Below are 25070 nucleotides of genomic sequence, written 5' to 3'. Positions count from 1 at the left end.
TCGCTTTCGAGCTGGTAAGTGCTCCGAACCTGCTCAGCGAGGAGTAGCTCGCTGCCAGAAGCCTGCTGAGATGTAGATTTTCAAGTTGTCAATCCAGCGTCTGGTTTGTGAAATCGAACAAGATTTCTAGATTGGCTCGCACTTTGAAAATTGGACCTGCAGGAATCAGTGTGCGCTAATGCAAGATTTGTACGAGATGACTGAAGAAAATCAGCCAAAGCCGCCTGTAGAAGCGTTCATCGTCATCGCCACCAAAAATCTCTTCGGGCGAGGAGAATTTTAGTCTGTGCGCCGTCAAAATGTGTCTGTGTTACTCGAATCTAACAATTCAATCGGCCCTTTCCAGGGCCGACAAATGTGTACTAAAGAGTCAATTGTGTAATATTTCCTAATACCACATACTTGCTATAATCACTTAATTCTTCTCGTAACATCATACAATATCTGATATGTTATGAATAATTCCTTAGCCGAGTGGTTAGAGTCCGTGGCTACAAAGCAAAGTCATGCTGAATGTGTCTGGGTTTGATTCCCGGTCGGTAATTTCGTAATGGAAATTTTCTTAATTTCCCTGGGCATAAAGTATCATCGTACCTGCCACACGATGTACAAATGCGAAAATGGCAATTTTGGCAAAGAAAGCTCTTAGTTAATAACTGTGGAAGTGCTCATTGAACACTAAGCTGAGATGTAGGCTCTGTCACAGTGGGGACGTTATGCCAAGAAGAAGAATAATTGACAATACGACAAATTGAAATTTACGTTGGCGATGACGATATCGATGATTGGAGCACTTTCCCGAACGAAGAGCTTCTCACTGTTCTTAAATTCACAAACCGTTACATTCTGGAAGGTTGCTAATATGACAATTGACTTAAATTCAAATGCAGCAAATCACATGGCGTAGTTAACGTCATGCGGTCGTGTCTAGTACACAACCCCCACTGATTTTTTTCACACTTATTCGATGAAATAGAAAAGCACCATAAAGGGAAGTGAATAAATTGAAAATTATGGTGAAGATGCATCTAAGTCAAACCTTAAATTTTCAAGAGCACAAATCAGACAACCATTTGTGCTCCAACCGCCACTCGCTGGTGGTGACCAATCTATCGAATTTTCAGCTTAAACGGTTGTCCAGATAGCCGTAGCGGTATATGCGCAGCTATACAGCAAGACCAAGCTGAGAGTCGTGGGTTCGAATTCCACCGGTCGAGGATCATTTCGGGTTGGAAATTTTCTCGACTCCCAGTATCTTCGTACCTGCCACACGATATACGCATGCAAAAATGATCATTGGCAAAGTAAGCTCTCAGTTAATAACTGTGGAAGTTCTCATAAGAACACTAAGCTGAGAAGCAGGCTGTGTCCCAGTGGGGACGTAACGCCAGAAAGAAGAAGAAGAAGGTTGTATGGTTATTCAGTTTTGTGCTCCTGAAGATTTGAGGTTTGGCCTCGATTCATCTTCACCTTAATATCATGAAGAGACCAAATTACCAAATAAAGCAAACATATTTGTCTAGTTTGTTTTTCTTTTCAATAAAGCCGTTTCGATAAGCATTGGCTAAGACAGATAATGTGAAGGTACACATCTGACAAAAATATAAATTCACTTTTAGCATGCTCTATTAATATCTACTACAATGATCTTTAAACTTTTGTTTTGTTTTTCAAAGTTTGGATGACTTCTTTGTGTTTACGAAATTGTTTAATATTATGACTCAATATATAATATTAAGAATTGAAAAAAATCACCAGCAAAGCCGTAATTAGTCAAAGATAGCTTTAACTTCTGCTCAGAATAATAAAAGTCATATTAAAAATTAAACATGTTGTAATTAATTACTCATCTTGGACATTTTTTTCTTTCTTCATATTTCATTTTAAAAGCTTTGTATTGATGAAATTTTACTTTCATTTAAACAAAAATACAGGTTTTATTGAAAATTTGAAAAATTCCGGGATCCCGATATTTTCCATTTTTTGTCCCGAACCCCGGGACTAGCAAAATGGCCTGGAAATGGACACTCTATAAATAATTCAATGGTTTGGCTAGACATTCAGAATACTCTGGTAAGTTTTTTGGCTAAAGGAATCAAAAAAAGATTCTACAATTTTCCTTTTTCACAATTTTCTCAAGATCAATCTTAGTTAAATGCTAAAAAAAATAAACTGAGATTCTTGCCAAAATTTCCCATGTTTTTTTCAAAGACCTCTCCATAAATTCATTGAAAAGACTTGCAAAAGATCTTTATTCAATAAGTTCAGCAACTTTTTCAAAAAATCCTAAAGCAAAAAATCTTCCTACGCTGTTTTTTTTTCAATAAATGCTAAGAGGATTGTATCAAATCTTCCTTTGAAGATTGTTCCAGGATTTTCTTTCGATTTCCTCCAAACTTTCTTACAAGAGTTCTTCTTCCGCTTCCAGTTATTAGTTATTGCTGTGAGATTGGTTCATTTGTTATCTATGTCAATCTCCAGATATGTTATCTATGTCAATCTCCAGATATTCCTCTAGAGGTATTTGCAGGCATCATTTTAGGAAACCTTCCTGAGAAAACTTCAGAAATCTTTTGCTGTATTTCCTCCAAAAACAGAAGTAATTCCTGCATAGCCTACAGGGTGTTCAATAAGTTCGAATACAATTTTTCCTCGTTATGTAGGTGCGCACCATGTGCATTGTCTTGCAACAGCCGCACAATGTTCAAAATAATCGGCTATGGGCGCCGACGGTGATGATTTGGGGGGCCGTATCCAGGCCCTTCTACTGGTGTTTATCGATAAAAACGTAAGTAGATGAAAAAACGAATTTAGTACTATACCATTTAAATCCACTAGAAAAACGTAAAATTCAACGCAGCTTAGGTTCTGGTGAAGGTTGTGGCACTTCGGGACCTCCCTCTACGGGAAAGATCATTACGTCTATCAACAAGACGGTGCACCAGCCAACACGACGAATATCGTCCAAGCGTGGTGTTGAGAGAATTTGCCTGATTTTCTCGATCAGACTTTGTCGCCTCCCAGCTCCCGGAATTTTATGTATGGGGGTACATGCTGGACAAGCAGAACACATTAAGTGAGCAATATGGACAAATTCAGGACGCTCATTTTCATGATCTAGGACGAGATACCGATAATATATAATCATCACTGTTATCTTTGGAAGGTTTAAAAAATAAAATCATCACGATTATATTTGGAAGGTTTGAAAAAATCAATTTCCCAGACGTTATCATTAAGTACATCGAATACTTATACAGAAGCATGTTTTCCGGGGTTCAATTCAATGTGTTTTTAACGAACAACTCAAGAATGAATTCATCTGTTAGATGATGATGCCCTCTTGGCATGAAATAATTTGTATTATATAAAGAAACACTGCTCTATAAAATGATTTATATCATATTTAAAGATTGCTTATGCGGATGACGTTAATATATTAACTAGAAACTATGAAGAGTATGGTTTGCTTGTTCAAGTTTTGCACAGCTTTGTAACGTTTAGAAAAATTGAAATGAATAATTATTAATATGCATATATGCGAATCAAAATATGCGTTTTGGGCCCACAACACATCCCAGAAGTAAGGCGAAGGAACCGGAGATTGAACAACTGTGCCGGTCCAGCAAAAGCTTCTTGCCACAAGCTGAGATCTGCATGGATACGGATGGGAACATCCTGACGGACGAGCATAAGGTGATCGAAAGGGGGAAGCAGCACTTCAACGAACACCTGAATGACGCAGAGAGCACAGGCAACGAAGGACGGGATAACGGAAGAAATGTCTTCGTCAGTACTGAAGACAAGCGAAACCGGCCAGCCCCCACTTTGAGGGAGGTTAAAGATGCCATTCACCAGCTCAAGAACAATGAAGCTGCTGGTAAGGATGGTATCAGAGTTGAACTCATAAAGATGGGCCCGGATAGGCTGGTCATTTGTCTGCACCGGTGATACGCACAATCTGGAAAACAGAACAGCTACCGGAGGAGTGGAAGGAAGGGGTGATATGCCCCATCTACAAGAAAGGCGACAAGTTAGATTGTGAGAACTTTCGAGCGATCACCATTCGAAATGCGGCCTACAAAGTATTACCCCAGATCATCTTCCGTTGTCTGCCACCTGTAGTAAACGAGTTCGTGGGAAGTTATCAAGCCGGCTTCGTTGCAGGCTTTATTCTGCTCATCTTGATCTGATAGATGGAGCGACCTCGTACGCTCACAACAATTATGAACCAGCATTCGTGGCTGAGAGAGTGGAGAGAAACGTTGGCTCTATCCAAACGCACATCTTCCATTTGACAGCTCTAGCTTTCTGCGAGGCTCTGCAAACACATCATTGCTTTTGGGATGAACTGAGGTTGGTTTCTCCGTCAACGCAAGAGCATGATTCCGCTTTCCTCTTTGCCTTTTTGGGCAAAGAGCTACAAAGAGACAACGAAGAGCTGTCTGGAAATTCTCTTCCCCGAACTGAGAAATGGGAAAACATGCTCTCCCCCAAACTGAGAAAGGGAGAAAATAATCTCTTTCTCTTTTAAGCACTGAGGTTGTCAAAACAAACTCTTCACCACTGTGGGAATGAAAATAACCAAACACAAACGTGTAAACTCTTCATCCCGCAGAGCTCGTACACTCAGTTTGTGTGTGGGTAAAATCGCTTCTCTTTTGTAGTTGATCATTAAAAGGGGGAGAAAGAGGATAAGTCAAGAGCAAGGAAGAAGTCCCACCGCATCACCTTTTCATAGATTTCAAGGCGTCATACGATAGTATCGACCGCGTAGAGCTATGGAAAATCATGGACGAGAACAGCTTTCCCGAGTAGCCCACGAGACTGATAAGAGCGACGGTGGAAGGTGTGCAAAATTGTGTAAAGGATTCAGGCGAACATCCCAGTTCGTTTGGATCTTGCCGGGGACTACAACAAGGTGATGAACTTTCGTGCCTGTTGTTCGTCAGACGGTGTTATGTGGAGTGCCGGGCTCAACAGCCGGGGTACGATTTTTACGAGATCCAGTCAATTTGTTTGCTTCGCGGATGATATGGACATTGCCAACCGAACATTTCAAAAGGTGGCAGACCTGGAACGCGAGGCAACAAAAGTTGGCTTGGTGGTGAATGCGTCCAAGACAAAATACATGCTAGCTGGTGGGGCCGAGTGCGACAGGGCTCGCCTAGGTAGCAGTGTTACGATAGACGGGGATACTTTCGAGGTGGTCGACGAGTTCGTCTAACTTGGATCCTTCCTGACGGCTGACACTAACGTTAGCCGTGAAATACGGAGGCGCATCATCAGTGGAATTCGGGCCTACTATGGCCTCCACAAGAAACTGCGGTCAAAAAAGATTTACGCACCCAAAGTACTATGTACAAGACGCTAATAAGGCCGGTAGTCTTCTAAGGACATGAAACGTGCTCGAGGAGGACTGGCAAGCACTTGGAGTCTTCGAACGTCGGGCGCATAGGACAATCTCTGACGGTGTGCATGAAAACGGTGTGTGGCGACGAAAGATGAACCACGAGCTCGCCCAACTCTACGGCGAACCCAGTATCCAGAAGGTTGCCAAAGCTGGAAGGATACGATGGGCAGGGCATGTTGCAAGAATGCCGGACAGCAACCATGCAAAGATGGTGCTCGCGTCGGATCCAGTTGGTACAAGAAGGCGTGGAGCGCAGCGAGCTAGGTGGGTGGATCAATTGCGTAACGATTAGGCGAGCGTGGGGCAGAACCAAGGATGGAGAGATGCGGCATCGAACCGAGTATGTGGCGTGAAATTGTTGATTCTGTGTTATCTGTTTAGTTATTAACTGAATAAATGAATGTTTGCAAACAGTATATTCTGCGGAACAAAATATAAATTTTGTTTCGTTTCAAATCATTTCGCGTCAAACTAGGATTTGTTTCGAGTTTCAAGGAAAATTTCGTATCGCTTTGACATCAAAGAATTACATAGCCCATACCCTTACAGAGCGCATGTATCCTGTGAGCTACAGGACTAATGCGAAATCGTAACTGCCTCGGATCGGATGTGGACGCAGGCCAGCTACGGAGGCGCGAAACGAGGAAAGCAAAAATTTGGAACATTTTCATTTACCAGGTCTCAGGGTTGGAAACGACTTTCCGTTTGCCAAACCGTTGCGTTGGTTGCCAGCTCGCCAACTCGATGTATAGTGGTCCGGATTTAAAAATTCGTAGGAGAAATTACGCATTCCTTGTTTTGATCATTACATGTGGCGTAGAAAATATTATGTGTTCTTATCGATCTTAAATTGTTGAACTTAAGAAATGTTTGAAAACTATATTCTTGCCAGCTCTTTCTCTTCTTCTTCTTCGTCTTCTTCTTCTTCTTCTTATTCATTTGCTTCTTCTTCTTCTTGATATTAACGTACTTACTGGGACAGAGCCTGCTTCTCAGCTTAGTGTTCTTATCAGCACTTCCACAGTTTTTAACTGAGAGCTTTCTTTGCCAAAGTTGCCATTTTCACATTCGTATATCGTGTTGCAGGTACCATGATACTCTATGCCCAGGGAAATCAAGGAAATTTATATTATGAAAAGATTTTGTACCGACCAAGAATCGAACCCAGACACCTTCAGCATGGCTTTGCTTTATAGCCGTGAGCTTTAACCACTCGGCTAAATAAGGGCCATGTTTGTTTGGACATGTTATGGACATGTGGAACTATTAAGGGTCAAACCGCTAAGAATAATAATTTTCATTCGAGATTTTCGTATGTTTTCTTTGCAATCTGATATTGTTAAACATAAAACATGTTTAAAAATTACATTTTTGCCATTACATCAGAAACCTGAACCTCTCTGAGATGCCGCTCTGGGTGTTCCTTTTGCTGGGCTGGGCCAGTCAGCGCGCCAGCATGTAAATTAGGAGAGGATTTATTAATCTAAAGCCGGTTTGGACAGGCTGAATGTGAGTTTATGAGTGGGAGCTCTTTTTTGGGGGGAGAGGGATGGGGGCAATCGGAACTTTCGGTGTTGACCTTTTGCGTCGATGGGCTTTGGGTTCCATATTTTTCTAACCTACTTCCAAACGGCGAGCGAGGATTTTCGGTTAGGACGCGGTTTTCGGTCGGAGGGTCGGTCAACTAATGAATTGTGTACTGAAGTTGGTCCGAATGGCTGCGGCCTAATGGAACATGGGTCGATTGCCTGCGTTGTTGTTTTTGTGTAGACAAAGTGTCGGAGTTTTGGAGGGCCCTTCAAGATATATGCGTACTATAATGAGGCGTAATGCGGACGAAAGCTCATGAATTGTGAATGGACGACTGTAACACGCTGTGCTTGTAATTGTTTGGTTGGTTTAACATTGGATATGAAAAAGTGTTGTGATATAGCTATAGATTGCAAATCAAGAGCATTTAAATAAGTGTTTGGGTAATTTTAAGTCTATTGCAACCGAGTCGCTCAACGAATTTTTTTTCGCCTTCCTATGACATAAAGGGTCTTCCTTGGCCGAGTTGTTAGAGTCCACCGCTATGAAGCAAAGCCGTGCTGAAGGCGTCTGGGTTCAATTCCCCATCGGTCCAGGATCTTTTCGTAATGAAAATTTCCTTGACTTCCCTGGGCACAGAGTATCATCGTACCTGCCACACGATATACGATGTCCTATGAGCGCATCCACAGTTAGTAATAGAGAGCTAGCTTTGTCAAAATAGTCGTTCTTGTGACAGGCACGATAGTACTCGTTGTCTAGGGAGTCAAACAAACATTTTAACACTTGTTTTTAATTATGAATCGTGGTTTACGGCTGACCAGCCGAGTGCAAGTTTAACAACTACCGAAAGCTAAACATTACATATATTTTGCAATTGGATTAAATGGACAAATTGATGTGAAGTTTTGCGAAAAAGTTACACGTCTTCTCAGTGAGAATCGAACTCACCACTCCCTGATCTCTAGTTAGGGCGCGTTACCTCTCATGGCGTAGTGGTAACGCGCCCTAACTAGAGATCAGGGAGTCGTGAGTTCGATTCTCACTGAGAAGACGTGTAACTTTTTCGCAAAACTTCACATCAATTTGTCCATCTAATCCAATTGCAAAATATATGTAAAGTTTAGCTTTCGGTAGTTGTTAAACATTTTAAGATGATCCTGGACAATCCGGAAATCGAACTTTGATACTTTTCAGCACGGCTTTGCTTCCCAAGCATCATTTTTAGTGTTGTTTCACTACTACAAGCTGATGTCTACCCTTGTAGATACATTACACAATACCTTTTTGATTACACAATTATTCAGCTCAACTAGCTGTCATAAATTTCCTGTTATATCCCAAAACACGGAATAATCCTTGTAGTTAAATATTGCTGCTCTTATCTGGGAAAGTTAAGGATACATTGTTGATTATTACTTACAATAACAATTATGCATGAGTGCTTTTGATCTAAGAAATTCGTGTGCAAAGTAGAATATTCTGAAATCAGTTCATTTGATCCGCACTAGGACCAATATGTTTTTTGGGAGCCTTCGTTCCGTTATGTTAACAATTATGTTTGTATTGGTATAAAGAACTAATTGTTATACTAATTACCGAAGCAGAAAACAGTTAATGATAGAAGTGCCTACAAAGTCTATAATATTGGATTTCACTACACATTTTGGTATTACAATGTGCCTTGCTCCAACAATATAATTTGTAAAAAAAATCTAAGGCGTAATTGTCAACATTATATTTTGTTGGTTAAAAACTGTTACCGTCAAGATTACTTCAAGAGTTTACCAAAATGAATTCTAAATCAAAAATTATTCAATAAACCTATCAGAATCAGCCGGCCAATGTTAGTACGTTTTACGATTTACGTAGCATGTTCTGGTCGCATGGTGTTTATTTTGGGAAAAACGTGTGCACACCCGAAGAATTTTCTATCAGCTCCCACGAACAGAAAATTAATTCATGGGAAAGTATCAAGCTGGTTTCCTGACAGCGATTCGGTCACTGTGGCGGTACTGTGATGAGAACCGATCCATTTCATTTGAATACCCCCGAGGAATCGGTGAAAGCAATGAGCATTTGTGCTTGTTGTGAAATATAACGCTAAGAGGCACTATGCAATTATTTAGGAGCGAAAGTAGTGGAGAAATTTGGAACTTTATTGGAACATCCTACAAACCTCGGCTATGAGAATCGGAACATAATATTCTGATCGTTTGCAATGAAATTCTCCGAATTATTCGTCAGATTTTCAATTAATTCCTTTTGCTAAATTTATGACAATGTACCAAAAATGTGTAACATTGGAGACATTCATATCATGAGCACAAATCGTATGTTTTTACTTTCCAAATACATGTTTTCTAATTAGAAAAAATAAAGTCACTTTGTTCAATCAATATGTCTGCTACTTTTGAAAGTATGTGGTCTAATGGCTACCGCTTCTGTTCGATAAGTTCGAAATACGCGTATCAGTCAAAGGATACAAACTCCAGCGGAATTCGACGGTATATTACTAAAGTCAGATTTTCATTTATTTATAGGTATTCCACTAAACAGTTCGAAGGTTTATTAATCCTTTATCTATGAGAAGCATTTGCTACTGAACAATTTCTTGAAAAATAACAATCATTTAATACTTGCTTGGTCAAACTGGATGCATATTTCAAAGATAAACAGATTATCAAGACCTTTCGACACCACTATCCAAAATTCTTCAATAATCCATATCGTCAATCCCGAAATCAGTGGCATTACGATAAATTTAAATTATGTTTTTGCAGGGTCAGGGCACTGAAGGCCAGCAAAATTCAATTATTCGTTCAGTCAGAGTGGGCCAAGTGAAAATCTTGAGTGCCGGCCAAAATATACTGGTTCAATGAGCGGGTTCTAGGACATTCCATTCAGATACCGCCCAGTGAACCACGTTTCGTATAAGAATGTGCATCCAAAATCACATATTCATGCTTCCAAAATCAGAACTGCACAAGATGCCATATTAAGCGTTATCCATGTCAATACAAGTTGTATATAAATTCCCAACACGATTCATAAATGACAATTTGTGTTGACAACAAAACATGTCGTAAATAGTGCAACATAGAATCACGTTATGTTATACAAACTGACACATCATATATATCAATCCATTAAGCATCGTATGAAATCGCAATAACTTAGCAAAAATTGCCATCCAAACTTTGTCTATCTGCTGACGATGGGCCTCAAAGAACAACAAAGTATGTGTCGCTGTACATGAAACATGTATTAACATTGGCAAATAATCACCAATCGCATAATAAACCCTCAGTGGTACAGTGGGAAGGTGCCCGATTCCTGATCCAGAGGTCCGTGGTCGAGACTAGCTGGAAACTTTTTTTGACGTTAACTACGTCTTACGGCAATATACTGGGTGTCAATTGAAAATCTAAAATTTTGCGACCGTCACGAAATTATGAAAGATTTTGAACGCTAATCACTCAGTCATTTATCTATAGATTTTAAAAATTTTCCCACCAATCAGTCGGAAATGTATACAGCAATTTTCTCGAATAGAGAAAACTATTGAATATCGACAATAAACTATTGAAAATTTGGAAAATGTCGACCCCTTTCTTACGCAACCAATCACGTGCAAGCAGTTTTCCACGCTTCTTTTGCGTTCCGCTTCGCACTATAAAAGCAGACCGATTCCTGCTTCTTCGCTCATTCTTCTTTTTGCCGTCAGACTGTGAACATGGTCGGCGAGCAAGTCTCGAGTGCCTTTCGCATTCTCAGCTCAGTTTTCAATGGAACGCGAATGGAACAACAACACGCCGCCACGACCGAAGCCGCTTGTTGAAGCGCACATCGTCATCCGCACCGCAAATCTCATCGGGCGAGGAGGATTGCAACCAGTGCGCCGTCAAAGTGTGTCCGTGTTACGCAAATTCAACAACTCAATCGGCCCTTTCCAGAGCCAACAAATGTGTTTTAAAGAGTTGATTGTGTAATATTCCTTAATTTGTTCGAGATGGCTGAAGAAAATCTACCAAAGCCGCTTGTTGAAGCACGCATCGTCATCAGCACCAAAAATCTCACCGGGCGAGGAAGATTGCAACCAGTGCGCCGTCAAAATGTGTCCGTGTTACGCAAATTCAACAATTCAATCGGCACTTTTCAGAGCCAACAAATGTGTTTTAAAGAGTTGATTGTGTAATATTCTTTAATTTGTTCGAGATGGCTGAAGAAAATCGACCAAAGCCGCAAAAATGTGTCCGTGTTACGCAAATTCAACAATTCAACCAGCTCTTTCCGGAGCCAACAAATGTGTTTTAAAGAGTTAATTGTGTAATATTCCCTAATGTGTTTATCACATACTTGCTATAATTTCTTAATTCATCTCATAGCAGCATACAATAATTGATTTATTACGAATAATTGACAATACGGCAATTTGAGGATGTTTCCGAGGACGCTGCTGCAGTGCCGTCGGGATGCAATAATAGCATAATGCTAATCTTGTAATTCCCTTACCCAGACATCAGTTTCATATAGCCTATTTCCCAGATAAGAAAACGAAGAATTTGAAAGGAGGAGCATCACCTGCTATTCTAAGGGTATAAAGCATCCCTTCTTCGTTGAATTCGGTTTCGATCAAAGTTTGATTGTTGGCGCGCGCGGTATCGTTAGTAAAAGTAAGTGAAAGTACTAGTTGGAAAGTGATTGTTTGCGGAAATGTCGCAGTCGGCGACTGTGTCGGGTGTGGACAAGCACACGAAGAAGCGGAAGAAGTCGGACGACGCTATGGACGGTGACTCGGTACTCGCGGGAAACCGTTTCGCATTGCTTGCGAATGGAAAGGAACCAGCAGATGGTCATCTGGCGACCTCTGTCAGGTTGAAGCTTGCGGAAGAGACGAACGATGCAGCTGGTCATAAGGCGACCCCTGCGGAAGCAATCAAAACATCAGTCGACCAGGCAGCGGCCCCAGCTAGGCTGAAGCTGCCTCCGTTAGTGGTGGTCAATCACTCTTTCGGGGATCTCCGGAAGACCATCTACGAGTCGGACGTTCGTCCGGTATTCAAGATCACCCGGTTCGGAACGAAGGTGACGTGCAGCTCTGAAGCGGACTACGAAAAGGTGAAATCCCTTCTGGCAACAACCAACGCGGAGTTTTACACACACGACCGTGCAGACTCCCGACCATTCAAGGTGGTCCTCACAGGATTGCCGGATTGCTACCCGGACTCGCTGAAGGAGCAGCTGAAATTCGAAATCGGTTTGGAACCGGTTGGCGTGTACAAAATGTCCCGTCGTGCAGAAGGACCAAGTCACAAGGCCACGCAGTTCCTGATCCATTTCCCCAAGGGATCCACTACGCTCAAGCAGCTCCAGCAAGTTCGGACGGTCGACAGGATTGTGGTGCATTGGGAGATGTACCGCCAGCGGAAAAACGATGTGACACATTGCCAAAACTGCCTCCATTTTGGCCATGGCGCAAGAAATTGTCACATGTACAGCCGGTGCAATCGATGCGGAGACGCGCACCATACCGACGAATGTGAGCAGGAAGCTACAGCCAAGCTGCGGTGCGCCAACTGCCAGGGTCAGCATCAAGCAACCGATCGATCGTGCCCTAAGCGGGCTGAGTTTCTTCAGATCCGAAAGAAGGCATCAACAACCAACCAACCCGGAAGGAAGCCAACGAAGCTGCCGGAGTATTCTCCCAACTCGTTCCCTCCATTAGGAACGAATCAACGCTCAAATGGACAGGATGCGAGCTTCCATCGACAACCCTCCCCCCCTGCAGGATTCAGGACGTATGCGAGCGTGGTCAACGATCCTCCACCCCAGGTCGAGCCTAACCATCAGCTGTTCTCTACAGCTGAGCTCATGAAAATTTTCATGGAAATCACCGCGGCTTGCTACTCATGCCGAACCAAAGCTGAACAGCTGAATGCTCTGGCTAACATCGTCATCAAATATGGACCGTAAACCCATCAAGCTTCTCAACTGGAATGCTCGCTCAGTACGAGCGAAAAAGCTGGAACTCGCCATCTTCCTAAAAGAACATGACATCGATGTGGCTACGATCAGTGAGACTCATCTAACACCGAAAGACGCCTTCTCGATTCAAGGATACAGCACTGTTCGTTTGGATCGACGCAGCTCATCAGGGGGAGGTGTGGCGATTCTCGTAAGGAACAGTGTGACCTTCTCCATCATCCCGCACTTCAACACTACTGTCATCGAAAGCCTTGGAGTCGAAGTGGCAACATCCGTTGGGCACTTGAAGGTATTAGCAGTCTACTGTCCGAGGCAGTGTCAAGATAACAACGGAACCTCCCAGCAATTCAAAAATGATCTCGCCAAAATCACCCGAACCACTGCCAAGTTTGTTGTTGGTGGTGATCTGAATTCCCGTCATGAGTTCTGGGGGAACCATCGGAGGAATAGAAATGGCTGCCTTTTGTTCGACCATCTTCAACTTGGCTACTACACCATTGAGTACCCTGACGACCCAACTTACGTCTCGCCAGCTGGTATTCCATCAACGTTGGACTTCTTCCTGGCGAATCAAGCGACGACCAAGCCTATCACCATCAACGACCTTAGTTCCGACCATCAACCGGTGGTATGCGAAGTGAGTACTGAACCTGCGGCCGCTCCTCTCAGACAGCGTAAGGACTATCATCGTGTGAACTGGGTGGCCTTCCAACGTATAGTGGATGGTCTAATCGAAGAGGATCCTGTCATCGCAACCACCGAAGACATCGATGCCACGCTGGGGGTTCTTCAACAAGCGATCAACACTGCAGACGAACAATGTGTAAGAAGAGTTCCTGTTAGGGGTGAGTACGTAAGCATTGATTCCCACACTAAATACTTAATCACACTCCGGAATTGTTGTAGACGCCAGTTTCAGAGAACTGGTAGTCTGGATAAAAAGTTCCAAATGATGGCACTAAATAAGCACACGCTCTCTGTATGGAGCATATTAGAAATACGAGATTTGCAAGTGTACTTGAAGGGTTAGGCGACTCTACACGGCCATTCTGGAAAATTTCAAAGGTTCTTAAAAACAAACCAAGACCTATTCCTCCCCTCAAAGTTCAGGACAACCTACTCATTACACCTGTAGAGAAAGCTGATGCAATTGGTGAACATTTGGTAAAGTCGCATAACCTGGGTGCAAATATCGTTAGTCCGCTCGAAAATAGGGTCACTGATTGCATTGTCCACCTAGAAAATGCTGATTGTGTCGTTCCGCCCGAAAGAAGAATAACTCTCGAACAGATTTGCTCATCTGTAAAACACCTTAAAATATGAAAGCTCCTGGATTCGATGGGATGTTCAATCTAGTATTGAAAAAACTGAGCAACAAAGCCTACAAACTCCTTTGCCATGTTTTCAATAAGTGCTTAGAGCTGTGCTACTTTCCCAAGGATTGGAAACTAGCAAAAATCATCCCAATCCTCAAACCGGGAAAGGATCCTACGTCATCGTCCAGTTATAGACCTATCAGTCTCTTACCATCCCTGAGCAAACTGTTCGAGAAGTTAATTCTTACCCGTCTTCTTGCTGTAGTTGAGGAGAACAATATCATGATGCCTGAACAGTTTGGCTTTCGTCGTGGACATTCCACTTCGCATCAACTACTAAGATTGACGAACACTATCAGGTCTAACAAAGCGGTATCCAAGTCGACAGCCATGGCATTGTTAGACGTTGAAAAGGCGTTTGACAATGTCTGGCATGACGGCTTGGTTTGCAAGCTTGTTAGCCTGAATGTTCCAACCTATCTCGTTAAAATAATCCAAAACTATCTTAGCCAAAGACATTTTAAGGTTTCGCTGAATGGAAAAAATTCAAAGGAGTTTCCTATCCCAGCTGGTGTGCCACAAGGTAGCCTTTTAGGGCCAATACTATATAATATCTACACTTCCGACATCCCTCGTCTTCCTGATGGCAGTGGTATTTTCCTCTTTGCCGACGACACAGCGATTACCGTCAAAGGAAGAACTCCTAATGAACTCAAAAACAAACTTCAGCGCAGCCTTGATGTCTTTGTGAACTACGCTAAATCGTGGAAAATCAAGATTAATGAGTCCAAGACACAAGCCATTATGTTCTTGCATCGACAATCTCCAAAATTAATTCCTTCTGCAAATTGCAAAGTGGAAATTGCTGGAGCAAAAATCGATTGGTCTCCCGAAGTCCTCTACTTAGGTGTCATTTATGATGCGAAGCTCCTCTTCCGTTCTCACGTTGACAAAACAATAAATAAGTGCCAAACTCTCGTCAAATGCCTATACCCTTTGATAAACCGGAGATCCAGGCTTTCAACAAGGAACAAATTAACAGTGTATAAACAGATAATTTTACCTGTTATTGACTATGCAATACCAGTGTGGGAATCATGCGCGTACACTCACAAGCGTAGAATACAAGTTTCTCAAAACAAAACTTTGAAAATGATATTAAATCTTCCTTTTGACACCCGTACGGTGGAAGTTCATCAACAAGCTGGGGTAGATCCCATTGATGAACGTATTCAGAAGCATTTGAACAAATTCAAGAGTAAATGCGACAATTCAGAATATGAACTTGTCAATTCCCTGTATATTTTGTAAATAGTAGATTTAGTTAAATAGATTTTTGTAAATGTTGTAAATAGTTAAGAGATAGGTTAGTTTTAAGTTAAGTTTCCAAACAAAACAAATCGCTAAGGCGATAATTCGAACACTTGCAAAATACTAGCAAACAAACAAAAATGTTACCTTTAACAAAAGTCCTCAGAGATGAAAAGCTAAGCTAAATCCCTCAAATGTGAAATAGTTGTAAGAAAGACAAACAAGAAAATAAAGATACATTTTAATTAAAAAATAAAATGAATTCGGTTTCATTCTGTTTTCGCTTTCGAGCTGGTAAGAGCTCCTGCAAACCTGCTCAGCTCCTCGCTACCAGAGGCAAGCTGTTTGTACGAGATGGCTGAAGAAAATCGACCGAAGCCGCTTGTTGAAGCGCACATCGTCATCCGCACCGCAAATCTCATCGGGCGAGGAGGATTGCAACCAGTGCGCCGTCAAAGTGTGTCCGTGTTACGCAAATTCAACAACTCAATCGGCCCTTTTCAGAGCCAACAAATGTGTTTTAAAGAGTTGATTGTGTAATATTCCTTAATTTGTTCGAGATGGCTGAAGAAAATCTACCAAAGCCGCTTGTTGAAGCACGCATCGTCATCAGCACCAAAAATCTCACCGGGCGAGGAAGATTGCAACCAGTGCGCCGTCAAAATGTGTCCGTGTTACGCAAATTCAACAATTCAATCGGCACTTTTCAGAGCCAACAAATGTGTTTTAAAGAGTTGATTGTGTAATATTCTTTAATTTGTTCGAGATGGCTGAAGAAAATCGACCAAAGCCGCCAAAATGTGTCCGTGTTACGCAAATTCAACAATTCAATCGGCCCTTTCCGGAGCCAACAAATGTGTTTTAAAGAGTTAATTGTGTAATATTCCTTAATGTGTTTACCACATACTTGCTATAATTTCTTAATTCATCTCATAGCAGCATACAATAATTGATTTATTACGAATAATTGACAATACGGCATTTTGAGGATGTTTCCGAAGACGCTACTACAGTGCCGTCGGGATGCAATAACAGCATAATGCTAATCTTGTAATTCCCTTACCCAGACATCAGTTTCATATAGCCTATTTCCCAGATAAAAAAAACGAAGAATTTGATTGCTATTCTAAGGGTATAAAGCATCCCTTCTTCGATGAATTCGGTTTCATTCTGTTTTCGCTTTCGAGCTGGTAAGAGCTCCTGCAAACCTGCTCAGCTCCTCGCTACCAGAGGCAAGCTGTTTGTGCGAGATGGCTGAAGAAAATCGACCGAAGCCGCTTGTTGAAGCGCACATCGTCATCCGCACCGCAAATCTCATCGGGCGAGGAGGATTGCAACCAGTGCGCCGTCAAAATGTGTCCGTGTTACGCAAATTCAACAATTCAATCGGCACTTTTCAGAGCCAACAAATGTGTTTTAAAGAGTTGATTGTGTAATTTTCTTTAATTTGTTCGAGATGGCTGAAGAAAATCGACCAAAGCCGCCAAAATGTGTCCGTGTTACGCAAATTCAACAATTGAATCGGCCCTTTCCGGAGCCAACAAATGTGTTTCAAAGAGTTAATTGTGTAATATTCCTTAATGTGTTTACCACATACTTGCTATAATTTATTAATTCATCTCATAGCAGCATACAATAATTGATTCATTACGAATAATTGACAATACGGCATTTTGAGGATGTTTCCAAAGACGCTACTACAGTGCCGTCGGGATGCAATAACAGCATAATGCTAATCTTGTAATTCCCTTACCCAGACATCAGTTTCATATAGCCTATTTCCCAGATAAGAAAACGAAGAATTTGAAAGGAGGAGCATCACCTGCTGTTCTAAGGGTATAAAGCATCCCTTCTTCGATGAATTCGGTTTCATTCTGTTTTCGCTTTCGAGCTGGTAAGAGCTCCTGCAAACCTGCTCAGCTCCTCGCTACCAGAGGCAAGCTGTTTGTGCGAGATGGCTGAAGAAAATCGACCGAAGCCGCTTGTTGAAGCGCACATCGTCATCCGCACCGCAAATCTCATCGGGCGAGGAGGATTGCAACCAGTGCGCCGTCAAAGTGTGTCCGTGTTACGCAAATTCAACAACTCAATCGGCCCTTTTCAGAGCCAACAAATGTGTTTTAAAGAGATGATTGTGTAATATTCCTTAATTTGTTCGAGATGGCTGAAGAAAATCTACCAAAGCCGCTTGTTGAAGCACGCATCGTCATCAGCACCGAAAATCTCACCGGGCGAGGAAGATTGCAACCAGTGCGCCGTCAAAATGTGTCCGTGTTACGCAAATTCAACAATTCAATCGGCACTTTTCAGAGCCAACAAATGTGTTTTAAAGAGTTGATTGTGTAATATTCTTTAATTTGTTCGAGATGGCTGAAGAAAATCGACCAAAGCCGCCAAAATGTGTCCGTGTTACGCAAATTCAACAATTCATTCGGCCCTTACCAGAGCCAACAAATGTGTTTTAAAGAGTTAATTGTGTAATATTCCCTAATGTGTTTACCACATACTTGCTATAATTTCTTAATTCATCTCATAGCAGCATACAACAATTGATTTATTACGAATAATTGATAATACGGCAATTTGAAAATGTTTCCGAGGACGCTGCTGCTGTGCAGTTGGGATGCAATATATTTTCTATTGTTAAGGAATGATTCAAATATTAACTTACGCAAAATTTTATTTTAAACATATATCTTTTCTAAATTCACAAACCATTACATTCTGGATTATAACTAAAGGAAGGTTGCAATTATGACATTTGACTATAATACAAATGCAGCAAATTAAATGGCGTAGTTAACGTCATGCGGTCGTGTCTTGTACACAACCCCCACTGATTTTTTATTTTCATCCAAATTTTGTTGCATCGTATATCTGATCGCAGAAAGTTCGAAAAAATCGTGCCAAGTACGCATATAGCCTCCACTTTGGTAGGTATATAGCCGTTTTGTGCATTCTGTACGATTGAATTGATTCATATAGAATGATGTATAACAAAAGTTATACCAACCAAAATGTTGACTAGGCGTAACCCAGGGTATCATTCATCAGCGGGGTAACATTGATCGGCATGACTCATCTCGTGAAAAAATCGTATCATCATTTATTGACCAAACATTTCCAAGTCACGAATGGTGCTTTTATTTCTTATATTTATGAGCTAATAAAAGTGAAGATATTTACGAAAATTGCGTTTACCTTATGCGTAAATTTGTCAACTTTTCGAAACAATGATATCAATGGTTAAGGATGACACTACCGAAGATTCATGTCTCACATAAATTCTGCAAACGATATGGACCAGAAAAATGCGATTCTTACTAAAAAATGGCATCGCCGAAAACGATTCCGTTGTCAAAACTTGCATAAGTATGCTCAATTAGGCAACATTAACGAATTACTGTTCAGAATGTAGAATTCACTCAGGAAATAGCCTACCCTTAGGCGTATTCCGTGATTCGAGGTGTTTTTAATTTTCAAATTGCTAAAAAAATTAATGATTTGTAAGCGTTTGGTCGCCATATTCGGCTTCAGAGGCCACGATTTAAGTAAGTAACGACATTTTCAATATTAGCGAGTGTTGTTTACATAGGTGATCAATGTTACCCCATATGAACTTAATAAAAAATCGCTTAACACATTTTTCAAATAAGCTTAGACCTTTCAAAAAAAAAAACAATACAGTAAATAGTCAAGAGCTATGGATGGCAGTACTTGTTTTAAAAATATAAAATTTGCAACATTTGTATTTTCGAGCGAAAAATTCAAAAAATGATCAATGTTACCCTGGATTACGGTACTATAGAACTACTAAAAGCTTCTATCGGACTCTTAAATCGACTCAAAAAAAAAAAACGCAATAATCAATGAGTTTATTGCTTTTTGACACTTGGTTCGCTCTGTCTGCACAGAAAGTGTTACAATTTCTGACCACCCATCCAAATGTGGTAAATGGTCAAAAAACAAAATCCAATGCATCGAATGAAGTAATATTTATGAATGGAGTAATATTTATGAATTTTATTTTGAACAAAAAAAAACTGCTTTAAAAAAATCTAAATTCGATGACGCCTGCAATCAAAAATTCAAGAAATTAATCAAATACAACGCCATCTATGTTCGGAAATATGATCAGCTAATAAGTTTTGCTGTAAAAGGAAATTACTAAAGACTAGAGAAATTTTCTAGTGTAAATGTGTTTCCTTAATCTACAGAATTACGAAGACAATAAACCTACGACGCACAGCATATATTTAAAAAAGGAGAATATGCTATTAAAGCAAAAATAACAAACTTCATTTTTTTTATTTTGTACATACAAAGAATATTACACTGATACAAATCACTCTTTGAAAATACAAATATTATTTCAAAAGAAGTAATAGTAACAATGAGAATCCAATAGCTCGCGTCAAGTTTCATTATAAACCATGATGTGACATAAGGTCGGTGTTCAGACGGACCAGACTAAATGATATTTTGGCGTTCTAAAGATATGTTAGTAACTACATCAATTCTGAATTTTCCGATATTATTTTGTTACCAGCGTATCATCAAATAGATAAGTTCCATTATTACAAGAAATAATGCAAATATTTTGATATTTCTTATGCCTTTGGAATGTTTTTCTGAGACCATTAAAAAGCACTTGGTTCAGTCTGTCTGAACACCGACCATATGTAAAAACAGCTTATCTTAAACAGATGTGCTACTTTTCCCCGTATGTCGATTCCCTGAAAATCGTTTTCCCGAACGTTTTCTCCAAATGCCAGTGCCATGAACACCCCGTTTCCCCGAATAGCCTAGTTCCCCGAAAAGTTTTTAGCTCTTATAAATGTCTTAACTTTTTGTGTTTCAAGGTGGTGAACGAACCGGTCATCAGGCGGTTCTTTCGAGTTTCACCATCATCTGCATTTTTAGCAAGATGTATTTAGTAGAGGATAACCTTATAATCTGTATTATCTTCTTCTCTTAGTTGCTTATGATACTCTCTAGTCAGCACCCAGTTCATAAAGACTATTCTTGCACTTGTCCGAACAGCATCACTTTTAGGGGAAACGATTCATTCGGGGAAATTGGTCATTCGGAGAGCTGGCTTTCGGGGTGATGATATTTAGGGAAACAACAGTAGCACAAGCATGTTAAGCAGACACCGGGGTCTTTAACCGAACCATGCCCCATTATAGATGATCAAGTGGTTTATGGACGCCCCCTTAGATGGTTTGCCTGAGACAAGGGAAGCAAACACTCGCCTTTTTAAATGTTTTTTGGACTCAATTCCGATTTTATTCGCTTGAGATCCATAATAATGATTTTGACAAAATAATATTTTGGGTAAATTGACGTCTGTGTCCAGAATTTGAAGCTCCTGGGAATTCGAATCAATTCAGTAGGTAAATTTTCAACGACAAAAAAAACCTAATGGACCAAATGTATTTTTTCCACTCTTTAACCCCTCTACCGGCAGCTTCATTTTTTACCGCTAAAAAAAATTCATATCGCGACAACTTTTTTGTTTCTCGATATTTTTGCACCATTTTTTCACAACATCTCAAAAAACTCTTCTAGTTTGAGAATCCGTGTCGATATTAATCATTGGTGATCTTGTTTTGAAGATATTCCGATATTCCTTGGGGGACCGACATTCTCCATACAAAATGTCTTTGGCGGCCATTTTGTTTTTTATCAATTTATCAAAAAAATAAAATGTGTACTATACAATGCCAGGTAATAAAGAGTTACTCTGAAAAAATCATACAAAAAGGTTCAGTATTCTTGGAGAAATCTAAAAATTACGATATGAGGTTTTTTAGAGTTTTCAAGGTCTTCATTTGTCCAGCGTGGTACCAGAAACATAAATGCCCATTACTCAAAGACGGCTGCACCAAATTGCTTCATTTTTTCACAACATACTCGCATTAATATATAATTCCGTGGAGTGAATATCCGAATACGATAAAAAATTTGTAGCCTGAGATATTTACGTGGGTTATGGCTACGCGTCGGTCCCCCAAGGAATTTTGGAATATCTCCGGATCCAGATGATCAATTATCAATATCGACACATATTTTTAAACTAGAAGTGTTTTTTAAGGGCTTGCGAAAAATGGTGCATAAATATAGAGAAACAAATAAGTTATCTCGATTTGATTTTTTTTAGCGGTGAAAAATGAAGCTGACGGTAGAGGGGTTAAGAACGTATGAAAACGATTATGGGGAATGTCCTATTCTGGGGAATGGTTTTCTGGGGAATGTCCCATTCTGGGGAACGTTGTTCTGGGGAATGTCGTTCTGGGGTTTGACTTTCTGGGAAATGTCCTACAACCGTATAAAATATTTAAATAAGTTATTTTTCGATATATGTTTTAAAATTCTTAATCCTATTGAATGACTTTCTATGAAAGGGGCTTTTTACGGCATAGAATGATTATCTACTCTATTTTATTCCGATTTACATGTATCAATATCGGCTCCATCCCATTACCCCGAATGAGCCATTACCCTGAATAGTATGAGATACAGTGCAGTATCTTGTTATGCGGGCAAAAATGTAGACCATACTGCTATAAAGGATTGATTCATGTAAGTGTCTTTAATGTGAACTGGTAAATTATGATGCGTAAAATTTGTCGGTAGAATTTTCATCATATATTTTCCCTTATTTCATACGTCAGCTATTATTTCGAAATATCGGCGGCCACTTTCGTAGTTCGAAGCTTCATTCACAAATTTAATAGCGCCAAAAATTGCCATGGTTGACAACCACTCAACTCCTCGTAGCACTTTTTGTATGGAAATTCTACAAATAGCGTAGCGTTTGAAGAAACCATCCACCAAATTTCTCTGAGCGGGATCTCAATAAAAAAAATCAAAAAAGTAGATTTGAGTTCCTTGAGTAGCGTATCCAGTTGATATGAGTAACTTACATTGAAGAAAGCTACCAGTAGTGGTTGAAATACTGGCATATCCCCTTGAAAGTCCCCACCATGCCTGAAAGTCCATTTTACACCAGATTCTTATTTGATTTTATTTACTTCTAGGGTACCTTAAGCTTGCTGAAAGTATCACTCATGATATGGGCCCATTCACAAATTTCAAAACGCTGTAGGGAGTGGGTGGGTGTCCTTAAGAAGTTACAGCTCATACAAAATTTGAAAATTAACCTTACAAAATGCGTTACGAGGGGGTAGGTGGGTATCCAAAATGACAATTTTTGGTGTTATGAAATTTGTGAATAAACCCTATTAATCTATAAGATTGTGGGAATATATCAATAAATATTAGCTTATCATGAAGATACAATATCTACTTATCTAAACACATTCATCCTGTTCAGATTCAAGTTGTTTTTTCTTCTGATTTAATTATATTTTTCTCCATATCAAAATTTAATTCATTTAATTGCCAATCAAAATCAAAAATTATTGTCAGGCATCACCCTAAACATCTGGAAATACAGCATTTTCCACTCCATTAACCAATCAAGTCACCCTTAGTTGCTTGACGAGCTTCATCGAAACCCTTGAATTGAAAATCTAACAAAACATATACTCTCATCCCATAAAAGCTCAAAAATCAATGATTCGAACATATCAAACCTTTTGAACGCTATCAGCAACAGGAAACTGCCGGTAAATTGCCAACACACATCATCCAAAACGTCCTTGGGATTCGTTCCGTTCCGGTGCCTTTCTTAACGCTTGGAGTCTGTGAAACTTTCACACCCTTTTTTTCGGCGGCAACAAAAAACCGGACGAACACCCGGTTTCCTCCTTCATCCGGCCCAGAGGCTCAACAACTTGCACGCACCAACTCTTCAGAGCAACAATTCACACCGTGTTGGGGAAAAAATACGATCGATAACAGGACCATTACCGTGTCTACATCACCCGGCCAAGAATCTTCATCATCATCATCATCATTAGGATTTGCTCCTTGTCGTCATCAGCTGAACCTGATTTCTTCACGGCAGCAGCATCTTTCGATATCACTTTCTTCGCAATCAACAACTCAATTTATCATCACTCATTCCGCCTTTTTTATTCGCAGAGACTCTGACTCTGAGCTGTAAGTGCAAGCCTCGTGACGTTCGGTTGAAAGTTCTGCTCTATTTCCGAGACTGTAATGGAACTAAATGGGCCACGTTTCTCGACGACATCTCTGGTTTGACCTTCCTCTTCGCCTAGCACACTTCATTCCTTATTCATTTGCGTGGTCTGAGTAGCGCATCAAACCGACAAGTCACACTTTTAATTCCGTGCCAAAACTTTGCAAGTAAAACTTTATCTCACTCCGTAGGACGATATCTCACTAGGGGAATGGAACGTCCGCTAGCCGGTTCCGACCCAGATCACTTATTCTCACGGTTACGGTTTTTTCTTCCTTTCTAGCTTCCAGTATGGAACTCCGGAGCATGTTTTTACTTCTTGTACCCTTAGGGCATATTCCGTATTCAGATGAAAGCGGACGGTGAAAATGGTTTTCAATTTCGCTCTAGTGGCACTCGAGCTGGAAAACTCCTGGCCTGTTTATGTTGATGATATTACCATTTTTATTTCATTTCACTTATTCATTCCAACGGCATGTAAATTAACTTGGATAACTTCAGCTCACGGGTTGAGAGCATCAGAAACTTTCTTCGGTTTCATCCCCAGACGTAAATTGGGCAAGAAACGCCATCGAGAGTATTCGCGTTTTTCCCGCCAAAATCCTTCGTCACTACAACTTTTTCACATATTTTATTTAACATAACAGCAGCACTCGAGGCTCTGAATAACACTCACCCAAGCTCTGGATCCGACATTCGCAAGAAGATCCTTTAGCTGAACGTGCTCAGCACCGGAAGTCAATGAAATATCCCTTATTCATTAAATTCATACGCGTCGAAGGTGCCCACAATCACACTGCTTGTTGTAAACCGCAAAACACCAACTGAGCTGAGCTCTGAAAGCAGTTCCTTAACTCGTCAAAAAGGTTTATATCGCTAACGAGAACTCGATTAGGGCCCCCTTTATGTCCCACTCCCCCAAAAACAACTCACTCGAAAAGCTTTCCTGCCTCAAGGCAAATCACACACCGAATGATTTTTTCGCAACTGGGAACTGCCACCCCATCCTTCACAACCGAACGCGTGTTAAACTCGCGTTACATCGACTCCCTCAAACATTTGGCAGAAATTTCCCAATTGACAAACTCGTCGCTCCCCAGTAAGAGGTAAGAAAAACGTCAAATCCTAAGCCCGACGTCGAAACGCCCGCGAGAAAGAATTCCGTGACACGACGCGACCGAAGTTAAAGTTGTACTAAATCCTTGAGCTCGAGTTGGCAGCACGCACGGCCAAGGATTGTGCAGCAGGAAACATTCCCCCCAATGCCACCCACCTTGCTTCAGCCTTCAAAAGCGCCAGCTGGAAAACGTTGCAAAGGGAATCAACAACACCCGAGATTATGGACTGACTACCCAAAAGGTGGACTCGTTCTCTCTTCTCTCTGGATATTCTCTGGGATTTT

General features: G+C 40.7%; 1 protein-coding gene across 1 annotated transcript in view; it reads right to left on the bottom strand.

The window, feature by feature from the left end:
- The window catches only part of LOC23687515 (neuroligin-1), an 820739-nt gene extending 795887 nt beyond the window's left edge, over nt 1-24852 (bottom strand). The window contains exon 1 of the mRNA XM_021849531.1: nt 23160-24852. The gene's annotated coding sequence lies outside the window, so the exon portion shown is untranslated. The remainder of the gene's footprint in view (nt 1-23159) is intronic.
- Nucleotides 24853-25070: the final 218 nt, after the last annotated feature.

Source organism: Aedes aegypti, chromosome 3 (assembly GCF_002204515.2).
Source record: "Aedes aegypti strain LVP_AGWG chromosome 3, AaegL5.0 Primary Assembly, whole genome shotgun sequence".
In the NCBI taxonomy this organism is placed as follows: domain Eukaryota; kingdom Metazoa; phylum Arthropoda; class Insecta; order Diptera; family Culicidae; genus Aedes; species Aedes aegypti.
Note: the sequence above shows the minus strand (reverse complement) of the source record. Positions and strands in the feature narration are given on the sequence as shown.